The sequence below is a fragment of the Callorhinchus milii genome, unplaced genomic scaffold, assembly GCF_018977255.1.
Source record: "Callorhinchus milii isolate IMCB2004 unplaced genomic scaffold, IMCB_Cmil_1.0 Scaffold208, whole genome shotgun sequence".
Classification (NCBI taxonomy): Eukaryota; Metazoa; Chordata; class Chondrichthyes; order Chimaeriformes; family Callorhinchidae; genus Callorhinchus; species Callorhinchus milii.
Genome location: NW_024704949.1, coordinates 77,556 through 92,560, shown reverse-complemented (window position 1 = coordinate 92,560; position 15,005 = coordinate 77,556). Strand labels below are relative to the sequence as shown.

Genomic DNA, 15,005 nt, shown 5'->3' with positions numbered 1-15,005 from the left:
TCCCACTAGGAATAACACTGCGCTAACAGCAGCCCGGATCCTCTTGTTCGAAGGGATGTGCAGATGGAAATACCTGCCAAGTTGACTCAGACCACGGGTCGCACGTAACACGTGGCTCTCAACTTAAAGGCAAATAGAGCAGCCATGTTGCTCACAGGAAGGATTTACACATTTGCGGAGCATTAACGTCTGACGTATGTCAAAGCCCTTATAGTATATTCTGTGAAGCACTTTGAAACATCTAGAAGACGTGATATTTTTATTAGTAGTATTATTATTATTATTATCCTTATTCTTCTTTTCTTTTTCTTCTACTCTTTTTCTGCTTCCTCTTCTTCTGATTAATATTATTATTATTATCATCATCACCATGCTTAAGTGTGTCCAAACTAGATTGGTTTGTTGTCTGTAAAGATCGAGTGTCCAAAGCAGAAGGAACCTTTTCCAACGATGCGACCTCGAGGACCGAGAAAGGGGATGTTTTGCACATCGCAGCAGTTCTGTCCGCATATTTTGCAGCTTTGTCTGCATCCGAGTTCCCATGGGTTTGGAATGCCAATACCTTTGAATGTCCTTTAACTTCTCCCAGGTGCAAATGAGTATTTTGAGAGGGGGTTTCCCAAATCGTTTGCAACAGTGGCTGGTGTTTAAGTGGTGTATCATCAGTCGTCCGGAAGAATTCGACTGATAAGGGGGTAACAGAGGCAGAGTGTTGTCCATCGTACTAGGAGGCAGTCGTACTGTGAAAAAAGTTGCAGTCATTTGTCGCAGCTGAGCTTCCTTGGGGTTAATTTTCAGTGCTGCTGCAACCAGTCGGTTCAGTATTTCGGACAATGTTTGAATGCGAGTGTCGTAGTCAGCAGTTGCAAGTAAAATGGATGCACAAACTGAAACACATAATCAGAATTCACGCCATTTTTTAATAACATCAGCCACTCGTTTGTGAAAGACAGTCGGGGAGTATGGAAGCCTTGGGGTCTGCACATCCAGGTGTGCTGCTGGTTTTTAAATGTGAATGCAAATTTAAACTGAGCCTCATCTCTGATGGGGACAATCCAGAAGTCGTTAGAAATGTCTAACGTGGAGAAAAGAAAGCCGTGTCTTGGTAGAATAGCCAACAGTGTTGGGAATTCACTGATCACTGGGGAACAGGACGGGGGAACTTCATTGAGTTGTCGGTAATCAATTGTTAATCTCCAACTCCCATCCGGTTTTGGTACCGGCCATATGGTCGAGTTGGTGGTGAATGTATCTTCTTGAATGATACCCTGTTGTTTCAGTGAGTTAATAGTATCTTTTTCGCATGGGAGGCTATTCCCGTGGTATAGGTTATTGCTTGCAGGATTTGTCCGTTAATGGTCTCAACAGCAGCTGATTTTGCACACCCATACTTGATCAGAGGCATCACTGGGGGTTTGTCGGCATTAACGAATTCCGGGTTAATCCCTGACGCCTGTGCTATCTGCTTTCTCACATACATTGCGCTCGTTCCCATTTTAAATACATCCGTTGGGAGCCTTCCCTGTAGTTCGGGGTCAATGGCTTTTAGCAGCACCCCGACCTGCTTCAAACTGTCCAGCTCGGGGTGTCGCTACAGGAAAGCAGTCCACTCTCGTCTGAACGCCATGGGATGTTTTTCAGGGGGCATTCTCCCTATATTTATAGCCAGAGTGCTGCAGTCTGTGGCTGATAAAGGCGAGGACTGGCAGTGGGGAACTGGTGGGGTGGGAATAGGACTGTTCCCATTGCTCTGCCTGTGACGGGGAAGCGATGTTGGGAGGATCGGCTTTGGGATTCTGGGGGAGGTGAGGCTTCGGAATTGCTAGAGAGAGGGGACAGAGACCGTGTCCGTCGACATCATACCCCATCCGTTACAAAGAGGGGTCACACTAGATCAGAACTTCCCGGCGTCGCGGTTCAGGGTGCATTAAATCCTGCAGAGGTCAGAAGGGGAGTAGGGCGTTGAGGGCAGGAGGGTTGCGCAGTGGGGGGCAGTGGGTTGGTAAGGTTTTGCTCAGTATGTCTACCTGAAATCTTCGGTTCCCTGGTCTTGGCTGGTGGGGTGTGGGGCCGAAATTAATGGCTCATTCATGGGTTTGGTCTCGGGGAGCGGAGCGTGTGCTCCTGTTACCTCTTTCCTTGGGGCTGAAGGTTGAACTATCTGATGTCTCCGGGGGGGCGTTTTGATCATTGGATCGGTGGCAGCCGACGGGATCTGGATTAGCTGATACAGATACAGACATATAAACACAGCCAGACAGTGACACCAACAGAGACATACCGAGAGAGACAAAGAGAGACAGAGAGGCAGAGAGACACAGAGACAGACACATAGACCCACAGACAGACATAGACAGACAAAGAGATACTGAGTGACACAAAGACAGAGAGATAGAGAGAGACGCACAGAGACAGACAGACACACACGGCATAATGCAAAGTGCGTTACTCAAACCTTTTTTTTTGTTTCAAGTCAATGTTCAAATGTTCAAATGGGTTTAAAGTAAATTATGTGTCTTTATTTGTTGGGTTTGCATCTGTTGTTGTGCTTCAGAGATTTGTTCAGTTTTCCTTTGAATCTTTTATCTCAAATACATTTGTCGCTGAGTTAAACGGAAATTCAGCTGTGTGTGTGTGTGTCTGCGAGTATATCTGTGTATGTCTCTTTGTGTAAGTGTTTATGCGCGCGCTTGTCTGTATGTCTGTAGGTGTGTGTCGGTGTGTGTTGCTGTTTGTGTATGAGTTTCAATTTGTGTCTCTGTGTGTGTGTCTCTGTGTGACTGGGTGTGTATCTATGTGTCTGTGGTGTGTCTCGTGTGTGTGTATGTGTGTGTCTGTATTTATGTCTGTGTTTGTCTCGGAATGTGTATGCCTGTGTGTTTGTGTCCATGACTGGGTTTGTGTGTCTGCATGTGTGTGTCGGTGTGTGTGCTGTGTTTGTGTGTGTATGTGGATGAGACGGTGTCTCTGTGTTCATAATTGCGAATATTATAATATATAGTGATTGTTTGCTTTGTGGGAGAGACTGAAAGAGAGAGAGCCTGAGAGAGAAAGAGAGAGATAGAGACACTGAGAGAGAAAGAGAGAAAGCGAGAAACTGAGAAAGAGAGAGAAAGTAAAGGTAAAAAAAAGAAAGCGTGCAATGGGACAGGAGTGTGTCAGGGTTTATGTGACAATAACGATCCCAAGAGAAGGGATGGGAGAGGAATCAGGATTATCATCTTTAATAATCAATCACTACAGTATCTAGAATACATTTCATGTTACACAGACTGTGTGGACGGTCTCTGACTCAGTCCAAATCTCACTGTCACTGACAGCCCAGATCTGATTCCCCGCAGTGACTGCAGCTGATTCTCCCCGTCTGAACTGAACTTATTCCACCACAGCCTGAAACACATTAAACAGCAATTAAACCCATGGGATAATGATACAAACTGTAAACTTTTCATGTCGCAGTTTAATAAATAAATCCCGTCAAACTGTTCCCATTCTGATACGCAGCCCTTTCTTTGTGTGTTTATCACATTAAACACTGACACGAACACTCACCTGATCCCCTCCAGACTGGTGCAGGTCTGTATGAGGCGGCGGAGAGCGGGGACAGAGCCGTCTGTGAAGGAGTTAGACCCCAGGCCCAGGATCCTCAGTGAGCGGTTTGTACTGAGAGCTGAGACCAGATCATCAGTGCAGCCATCGGTCAGTCTGTTACCCCACAGCCTGGAGATCAGAGACACGGAGACATGACAGGGATAGAGTAAACACAGTGGGTATAACCCACTGTCACTCACTACAGGCCGTCACCCACGGAAGAAAGAGGCGATAGAGGCTAAAACGGATACAGAGATGCAAACGACCCTCAGACAGTCGCTCCCCCAGCGAGGGGGCCTCAGAGTGTTTTCTCACTATCCAGATATAATATGTAATATAATAATAATCCTGACTTTGATACAGTGCCTCATCATGTCTTGGAGACGCCTCAAAGCTTTTGACAGGATATACTGTAAAGTATAGTGCATGTATATTTTTGTATGAAATATTTATTTGCAGGGATTAATAAGCCTGGAGACGCGATCTGCGAATCGTCTAACAACCGGGTTGTGACTGACTGTGAGCCAAATAGACACCAGTGGAGTAAGGAAACATCCGCAAGGTTTTGTTCTGCCAGGAATCACCCCCAGGCCCTCTCGCTTGCGAGGCGAGGGCTCTAACCACTGAGCTACAGGGCTCAGACTGCAGCGTGTGAGCAGACACAGACTAACTCAGGGCTAAAGCTGTGTAGACTTTATTCTGGTTGAGGGTTTTGCACAGGCTTTTTAACTGTAAAAATACCAACAACAAATTACCTCAACAACAAATATTTCCATCCGGGAGCTAAAGCCAGTTGGGAATATGGATGAAATTGTTGACCTGAATGAGGTCAACGTCTCAGGATGAGTGAGGGAGTCCCAACATCATGTATGTCTGAGCAGGACAGGTTGCAGTAGTGAGCGAACACACATACAACACACAGTGAGCGAACACACACACACGCATGTTCACACAATTAAAACAACATACATCCACTTATGTACATATACACATACACACAACAATAAAGTGTCTTAACTCAACCAATCGTTGAACTGGATTCGGATCATTCTAAAGTTGTTGGAGATAGTTGCAAATGTTTCTAACAACAGATATATATACACACACACAGACAGAAAGACTTTAACACAAGTTGAGTGTTTGACGCAAAAGATGGCTTGTGGCCTCACACTGTCACACCGATTCCTGTCACAATATTTAGCCGCACTGATCAGACAGTCACAATAAACACATTGAGATATTGGAGTCATTCAGACTCAGGAGCCACAGTGTGTTACTTACCAGACTCTGTATTTTACACTCCGGGTTCCTCAGAGCCTCACACAGTCGCTTCACTCCACAATCTCCCAGATTATTATCATTCAGGTTCAGCTCCGTCAAAGAATGGTTTGTGCTGAGAGCGGAGACCAGATCCTCGGCACAATCAGCTGTCAAATTGTTACTGTGCAGCCTGGAGATCAGAGACACAGATATATAACAGAGATAAGAGTAAACACAGGGTGTATAACCCACTGTCACTCACAGGTTTTTGATGTCGTACAGGTTGAAGGAGTGCACACACACACACACGCACCGACACAGATACACACTTACTCACACTCGCACAAACAAACACATAACCCTGAAACAAATACACACACACGCAGACACACACATACACACACAGACAGGACCTACAGACACACAAACATGGATACACACAGAAACACACACATACACATATGCACACAAATAAACAAATGCACACATACACACAAACGCTGTCACGCAAACAAGCACACACATACGTACGCAAGCACACACAGAGAAACACATTCAAGCATACACAAACACACACACACAGAAACACACATACAAACACAGACACACAAACATGGATACACACAGAAACACACACATACACATATGCACACAAATAAACAAATGCACACATACACACAAACGCTGTCACGCAAACGCGCACACACAGAGAAACACACTCAAGCATACACAAACACACACACACAGAAACACACACATACGAACACTCACACAAACACACAAGCACACGCAAACACACACACGTAAACAAACACACATACATAAAAAAACAGAAGCACACACATACACAGAAAAACCACAAGAAACAAACAAATGTGCACGAAAACAAATTCACAAACACGCACACACCTGCACACACATTCAAACACACACGAACAGAAACACAAACTCGCATACAAACACACACATAAATAAACATGCACGGATACACACAAAAAATACACACAGGTATACACATACACAAACAAACACATACAGAAACGCAAAAATACTCACAAACACATACGCACAAAATCGCACACGCGCTAAAACACACACTCGAACAAACACAAACGCAAACACACGCACAAACACTCACAGAAGCACATAGAAACAAAATCACACACAAGCACTCATACATAAAAACACACACACAACAAACACATGACCCAAAGACAACTACAGACATACGTACAAACACACACAGAAATGCATATACACACACAAACAAACAAACATATGACCCACAGACAAGCATGCACACACAGACACACACACAAAAACACTCAAGCAAATATACAGGCGCAAAAACTCACACAAGCAGACAAACAGACACACATAAATACACATACTCAAACACACAAACAAACGCATGACCCAGAGACAATATGCACAGACAGAGACACAAACACGCAGACACACATATACACAGAAACACACACACAAATTCACAGACAAACATACACGCAGAAACACAAACGCAAACACAGACTTACTCACACAAACGCACACTCACAGAAACACACAATCACGCGCACACATTAGCTTACCCACGCAAACACATGGGCACGCAAAGACAAACACAGAAACACTCAAAAGCATACACAAGCAAACACACAGGCACACAAACGCACACAAACAAACAGACACACAAACGCACACAATCGCACACAATAACAACAACAGCAAGATTCCACGTATAGGGCGCATTTTACGTCGGGAGGACGTCCCAAAGCGCTGGGCAGTTGGGTCAGGACCCGAGCATTGGGGGGGAAATGGTCAGGGTGAGGGAGGGGAAGGGAGGGAACGAGGAGGGGGGAAGTGGTCAGGGTGAGGGGAGGGGAGGGAGGGGTAGAGGACGGGTAAATGTGGCTTAAGAATATAAAATAGAAGTGCAAAGGCGACAAAGCTCAGTAACTGAAGGCAGAACCCAAACCAATGGGAAGATAAGGTCTGGACGTACAAGGACACAGAAAGTCTGTTCACACTTACAAACTGGACGAAGGGACTAATCAGGAGAGACTAAATGTCGGAGAATTGAAACACATTATGGATATAACCATATAAGGGCTGTTTTTCTTAAAAAAGACAGCTATTGCTGGAGTTATAAAGTTAGCTGTGAACAAAGGTGTGTTAGATATCTCTCGGGAAATGTAGCGGAACAGTGCGAGACACAACCAGGACTGTAACAGGAATCTGGTCGGTACCGTTTTGTGTCTTTTGTATTATTTAATGTTTCACTTATTGTTCTATTACCTTCCGTTTTGAACTGAATAAAGTGACTGAACACAACCAATTGGTAAACTGGAACCGTATCATTTAAACATTGTTGTGGATAGTTGCAAATGTTTCTAACAGACACAGACACAAACACGGGCAAACACACAGACGCACACAAACACGGGCAAACACACAGACTTACACACACATACACAGACACACACACACAGGCAGGCACACGGACACATTTTGAGAGTTTGATGTAAACGATGGCTTGTGGCCTCACACTGTCACACCAATTCCTGTCACAATATTCAGCCGCACTGATCTGACAGTCACAATATACACATTGAGATATTGGAGTCATTCAGACTCTGGAGGCACAGTGTGTTACATACAACAGACTCTGTATTTTACACTCCGGGTTCCTCAGAGCCTCACACAGTCGCTTCACTCCACAATCTCCCAGTTTATTATTATTCAGGTTCAGCTCCGTCAGTGAGTGGTTTGTGCTGAGAGCGGAGGTCAGATCCTCGGTGCAATCGGCTGTCAGGTCGTTCCTGTCCAGCCTGAAGATCAGAGACACAGATAGGTAACAGGAATCAGAGTAAACACAGTGTGTATAACCTACTGTCACTCACAGTTTGTTTGATGCAGAACAGATTGCTGGAGTGTACACCCACACACACGCATGCAGACACGCACAGAGGATACACAGACACACACATACTAATAAACACAAACCGCACACAAATACACACACGAACACATACACACAAACAAAGAATTAACATAGAAAAAAATTCACACACAAAGAAACACAGACCAATAAACTAACACACAAGCACACACGGACAGGAGCACACACATAAATGTACACAACAACAACAACAAGATTCCATTGATGGAGCGCCTTTTACGTCGGGAGGACGTCCCAAGGCGCTGTACAGTTGGGTCAGGACCCGAGGAGGGGGAAATGGTCAGGGTGAGGGGAGGGAAGGGAGGGAGCGAGGAGGGGGTAGAGAGTCGAGAGGGGATCTGAAGACACGGTCAAAGAGAAAGGTCTTGAGACCGGCCTTGAAGGAGGAAAGGGAGGAAGCGGCGAAGGCACTGGGGACGGATTTTCAGAGCCTCGTGGCTGAGAGGCTGAAGGCCTGTCCACCGATGGTTGGGCGGTTGGGTTAGGGTTAGGGTTATACACACACATACAAATACGCATACCCAAACACGCACTTACACAAAAAGAAACACACGTACACACACACAAACGCACGCAAACACAAACACAGATGCACTAACACACAGAGATTCAAACACAGAGAAACGCACACGTACACTAACACACAGAAAAGCACACACTGAAACAAACACACATACACAGACACACAAACAAACACATGACACACACAAAAATGCACACACACAAACACATACACAAACAAATACACAGAAGAACACACAGAGAAGCAAACACCCACAAAAATACACAAACACACACACAACCGAACACACAAGTACAAAGTCATAAATACATACACACAAACACATATACACAAATATTCGCGCACACACAAATACGCACACAAACGCGCACACAGAAACACACAGGCAAACAAACACACAACGTACACACGCAATGGCACACAGAGACACACACACATGGACACACACAGAAATACACAAGCACACACAAAAAACACACAAACACAGAAGCACGCACAAGCACACAAATACACACCTGCATGCCAAACACACACAAATCACATGCGCATGCATGCCCACAGAAATACGCAAACAAACTCTCACACTTACACACAGTCACACACACACAAACAACCAAAGGCACACACATGTAAACACACCGACACAGAAACACACAATGATTTTGTACATGCATACACAATCATTCACACAAACAAAAAGCCATACAGACAAATACACATACAAACACAAAAAAAATCACACAAACATGTACATATACAAACACACAAATGCACACAAAAACACACACGCACTCACAAAAACACGCAGACATACAACCAGGAACACACACACAAGCACACATTAAACGCAGACATAAACTCAAAACACGCAAACACAGACACAAATTCACATACACACACATAAACACAAAACAACCACAAGCGCGCACATACACGCACAAAAACACACAAACGCACACAAACTAACGCACACCCACGCAAACAGGAACAGATGCAAAGACCCTCAGAAATGCACACACAAGCACAAACAAACACACGCATTCACACAAACAAATAACAAGAAGATTACAATTGTATAGCGCCTCTCACGTCGGGAGAATGTTCCAAGATGCTGGACAGTGTAAAGCATTTCAGGGGGAAGAAGGGAGGGGAAGGGGAGTGGCAGACGGCATGATCAAAGCCGATGGTTTTATGCGGCACTTGAAGGAGATACACGCACACAAACACACACCCAGAAAACACATGAAAACACACACACACACACACACTCACGCACATTCACACACAAGCAAACACAGGTAAACACGCACGCAAGCCCACACACGAACACACTTACACAAACATACACACAAACAAGCACAGACACACACAGATACACACAGAGAAACACACAAACCCACAAACATACACAAAAACAAACTCATAGACATACACACACAGGCACACACACGTAGAAAAACAAACTCACACAATCACACATACAAAAAAACATGCAAACACACAGTGAAACACACATAAAGATACACAGACACACACTCAACATCACATATACAAGCAAACACACAAACACAGACAAATACGCACACATACACGCAGAAAATACACACAGAAACACACATAAAAACACAAACATTCAAACACACATGCACAAAATCACACACAAGCACACACAGAAACACAAAACACGCAAACACTCATCCAAACACCCACAAAAGCACACACAGAAACACACACACGAGCACCCACATAGACACACATGCACAGATATGCATAAACATAAACAAAAACAGACACACACAGAAACACACACAAAGAAGCCCAGACACCCATCCAAAGACACACAGAAACATACACAAACATGCAAAAACACACAAACACACACAAACGCATACACACACGCATTCAAACAAATATCCGAACAAACACACACACACAAATACACACGCACACAAACGCACACATACACACAGAAACAAACACAAACTCTCATGGAAACACAAACGCACACGCACAAACACACACATAAACCACACGCAAACACACACAAAGAATCGAACACAAGCGCAAACACACAGACACGCAAGCAAACATAAACACAAGACACGCAGACACAGACATACAGGCACACACATTAACACACGTTGAGGGTTTGGTGCAAAAGATGGCTTGTGGTCTCACACTGTCACACCGATTCCTGTCACAATATCCAGCCTCACTGACCAGACAGTCACAAAAAACACATTGAGATATTGGAGTCATTCAGACTCTGGAAACAAAGTGTGTTACTTACTCCAGTCTCTTTATTTTACACTCCGGGTTCCTCAAAGCCTCACCCAGTCGCTTCACTCCACAATCTCTCAGATTATTGCCCCCCAGCCTGGACACAGAGACACAAACAGAGGGAATATAGTGTAACAACACAATACACATTGACAAGTATATATTGGAGCGTTTCAAGTGAGGAGCAAGTCCCAAGGCGCTGGGACCAGGGTCACAAACACACATATGTGCACACACAACACACATCACAGTCTCTCTCTCTCTCTCTCTCTCTCTCTCTCTCTCTCTCTTTCTCGGTAGCTCTCAATCTTTCTCTCAGTCTCTTTCCGTATCTACCGCAAAACACATTCATTACACTTTATAATATATTCTTTCTCAGTCTCCCTTGTCTCTTTCAATCTCTTTTAGTATCTCATTCTCTCAGTTTTTCTCTACCTAACAGTCCCTCTCTCTGCCTCTCCCTCGGCGACTCTCTCTCTCTCTGTCTCTCTCAATCTGTCACTCTCAAACTGTCACTCTCAGTCTCACTCTATGTCTCTCTCACAAAACAGTCACTGCATTTTAAAGTATAATCTTCCTCATTCTCCTTCGGTGTCTTTCACTCTCTCTCTTTCTCTGTCTAAATCTTTCTCTCTCTGCCTGTCCCACAAAATACACAGTCACTACACGTGATTATCTATTCTCTCCTACAGTGTCTCTCTTTCTCTCTTTCTCTGTCTCTCTCTCTCATACAAACACAGTCATTCACTCTCCCGCTCAGTCTATTTCTCTCTCTATCTCATTCTCTATCTCTCAGGCTCTCTGAGTCTGTCCCTCAGTCTCTCTCTCTCACTCTCTATCTCTGAGTCACTTTCTCGCTCAGTCTCTCTCTCAGTCTCTTTCCCTGTCTCTCCTGCAATTTATCTCCCTCAGTTACTATATCAGTTTATCCCACACAACACACATTGAAGTACACTTTAAAATATATTCTCTCTCAAAGTCTCTCTGACTCTCTGTCTCCCAGCCTATCTTCAGATCCATCTTTCAGTCTCTCTCTCTGTCATTCCCTCTCTCTCATCGTCTCTCTCATTCTCTCTCTCAGTCTTGCACAATCTCTCTCACTGTATCTCCCGAAAAATACACAGTGACTGAATTTTAAAATAGATTTTCTCTCAAAATCTCTCTCAATCTCGTGCTCTCTGTCTCTTTCAGTCTATCTTTCTTTATTTCTCTCGCTCTCTAGCTCTCTGTTTGTCAGTCTCTCTCTCAGATACTCTCTGTCTCTTCCAAAAACCACAGTCACTACGCTTTATAATATAATTTTTCTCAGTGTTTCTCAGCCTGTCTCTCCTTCTCAATCTCTCTCAGGCTCTCAGTCTCACTTTCTCTCTCCCATAAAACACAATCACTATGCTTTATAATGTAGATTCTCTCAGTGTTTCTCAGTTTGCCTCTCCATCTCAAGCTCTGTATCAGTCTCTCAGTCTCTCTCTCTGTCTCTCGCACAAAAACCTCAGTAATCTTTTTTATTACGGAGTACTGTGGTGTAAAGTGGTGTCCTGTAGCTCAGTGGTGAGAGCATTCGCCTTTCAAGCGAGAGACTTGGGTTCGATTCACAGCAAGGTGAAACCTTGGGCAAGTTTCCTTACTTCACAAGCCTGTTAATAACCCCTCAAGAAAAAAAATAATAAATGGTTCACTCATCCATGATTGAGTGCAGGGCTGCTGTGTGCGATTGGCTACCGCGTTTTGCCCCCAAAATATACAATCATTTCACTTTACAGTATATTCTATCAAGCACTTTGATAGTTCTAGAAGACGTGAAAAGCGCTATATCAAACGCAAGGATTATTATTATTAACGTATTTTCTCTCATTCTTTCTCAGTCTCTCTCTCACTCTTTCTCTCTCTTTCTCTCTCTCTCGCTTTCTCTCAGTCTCTCTCTGTCTCTCCCACAAAACAGCCACTTCACATTATAATATATTCTTCCTCTCAGTTTCTCTCTGTGTCCTATTTTTCCTCTATATCACTGTTATTCCCTCCCTCATATACTCTCCTCTCTCTCTCTCTCTCTCTCTCTCTCTCTCTCTCTCTCAGTCTCCATTTCTGTCTTTCATTCCCTCTCTCAGTCTCTCGCTTTCTCTCTCTCAATTTCACTCTCAGTCTCTCTCTTGGGTTATCTCTCTGTCTCTTTCTCTGGCTCACTCTTTCACAGTCTCTCCATCTACGACTCTCTCATTCATTCTCGCTTTGTTATTCTCACTCTCTCACTATCTCACTCTCTCTCTCTGTCTTTCTGCCTCTCTCTCTCAATCTCTCAGCCTCTGTGTCTCAGCCTCTCTCTCTCTCTCTCAATCTCACAGCCTCTGTGTCTCAGTTTCTCTCTGAGTCTCTTTCTCAGCCGCTCTCTCTCTCTCTCTCTCCGCCACCACCTCTTCCCCCCTCCCCCACCACCCACAAACCCCTCTCTCTTTCGCTCTCTCTCCCTCAGTCAATATCTTTCAGTCTCTCTCTCTTTCTCTATTTGTCTTGCCCACAAAACATGCAGTCTCAACGCGTTACAGTATATTCGCTCTCACAGTCTCTCTCAGTCTCTCTGTCTCTCAGTTTCCATTTCTGTCTTACTCAGTCTGTCTTTCAGTCTCTTACTCTCTCTCTTAATATCTCTCTCAGTCTTTCTCTGAGCCGATGTCTGTACCTCTGTCTCTCACGGTCTTTCTCAATCACAGTCTCTCTCACACTCTCTCCCTCTGCCACTCTATCAGTCTCCCCCACCCTCTCTCTGTCATTCTCTCTCTCTCTCTCTCTCTCTCTCTCTCTCTCTCTCTCTCTCTCTCTCTCTCTCTCTCTTTCTCTCTCTCTCTCTCTCTCTCTCTCTCTCTCTCTCTCTCTCTCTATCAGATGGAGTCATTGACCTGAGTGAGGCAAACATCTCAGGATAAGGGGGCCATCATGCATCTATACCGTCATGCATGTATGAGCCGGAGAGGTTAATGTAGCGTGCACACACACACAAAAAAAAAACATACACCTGCGTACATATACGCATACAGACACATAGGCACAAACACACACAAATTAATACATCAACAAACACCCATACACACACACGAAAAACAAACAACCACAACGCCCACACACACAATCACAAACACAGACACAAACACCAACAATCACACACACAGACACACACGTACAATCACATAAACACACACAGAAACACACGCACATAGAAACAATCACAGTCACATACAGACACTGTCACTCCGATTCCTGTCACAATATTCAGCTTCACTGATCAGACAGTTACAATAAATAGATGGAGATATTGAAGTCATTTAGACTCTGGAGACACAGTGTGCTACATACCCCAGACTCTGTATTTTACACTCCGGGTTCCTCAGAGCCACACACAGTCGCTTCACTCCACAATCTCTCAGTTTATTATTATTCAGGTTCAGCTCCGTCAGTGAAGGGTTTTTAATGAGAGTGGAGGCCATTGCCTTGGTACAACGAACTGTCAGTTTGTTACTGTTGAGCCTGGAGATCAGAGACACAGAGACACAACAGGGATCACAGAAAACCCTGTGTGTATAACCTACTTTAACTCACTGTAGTCCGTTAATCACGGAACGAAGAGACGTTGGAGGCCACGAGCGGATACAGAAATGGAAACGACACTCAGATAGTCCCTTCCCCCAGCGATGGGGCCTCAGAGGGTTTTCCCGATATCCAGGCATAATATGTAATAAAATACTAATACTGACATTTGACATAGTGTCTCATCTTGTCATGGAGACGCAACAATACTATTCACAGGCTATACTGTAAAGTAAATTGACTGTATTTTTTGTGTGATATTTTTTGGAATGGATTACTAACCCTGGAAAAGTGATCTGGAAATCATCTAACAACCGAATTGCGACTGACCGCGAGGCAAACAGACTTTCTCTCTGTCGGTCTCTCTCTCTCTCTCGCTCTCATTTTTTCTTCGTCTCTCTCTCACTCAGACTATCTCTCTCATCTGTGTCACTCTGCATCCCTTTCTATTTCTCTCACAGACTCCCCCAGTCTCACTGGTCGATTTGAATTTCTCTCTCACTCTAACTCGCCACAGTCTATATCTATCAGCCTATTCATTCAGCCTCTCTCTCTGAATCTCCCACATAACACACGGTCACTACACATTATAATATATTTTCTCTCATACTCTCTCCCTGTCGCTCTCTCTCTCAATCTCTCTCTTTCACACACTCCCACTCTCAGATTATCTCGGTCTCTCCCATAAAGCACAATCCCTGCACACCCACATCTACGTTTATTTCCGTCCGATAGCTGAAACCTCTTGGGAATATCAATGGAATCATTGACTCGAGGGAGGTAAACGTCTCAGGATACGGGAGGAAGCCCAAA

The 15,005-nt window shown here is 44.3% G+C and overlaps 1 long non-coding RNA gene across 1 annotated transcript; it reads right to left on the bottom strand.

Moving 5' to 3' along the window:
- Positions 1-3,208: 3,208 nt before the first annotated feature.
- LOC103172535 lies at positions 3,209-13,989 on the bottom strand. The gene is made up of 3 exons (XR_006086012.1): positions 13,962-13,989; positions 3,553-3,720; positions 3,209-3,390 (listed from the first exon to the last, which is right to left on the bottom strand). It is a non-coding gene; the product is annotated as an uncharacterized LOC103172535 (long non-coding RNA).
- Between the last annotated feature and the right edge of the window lie 1,016 nt (positions 13,990-15,005).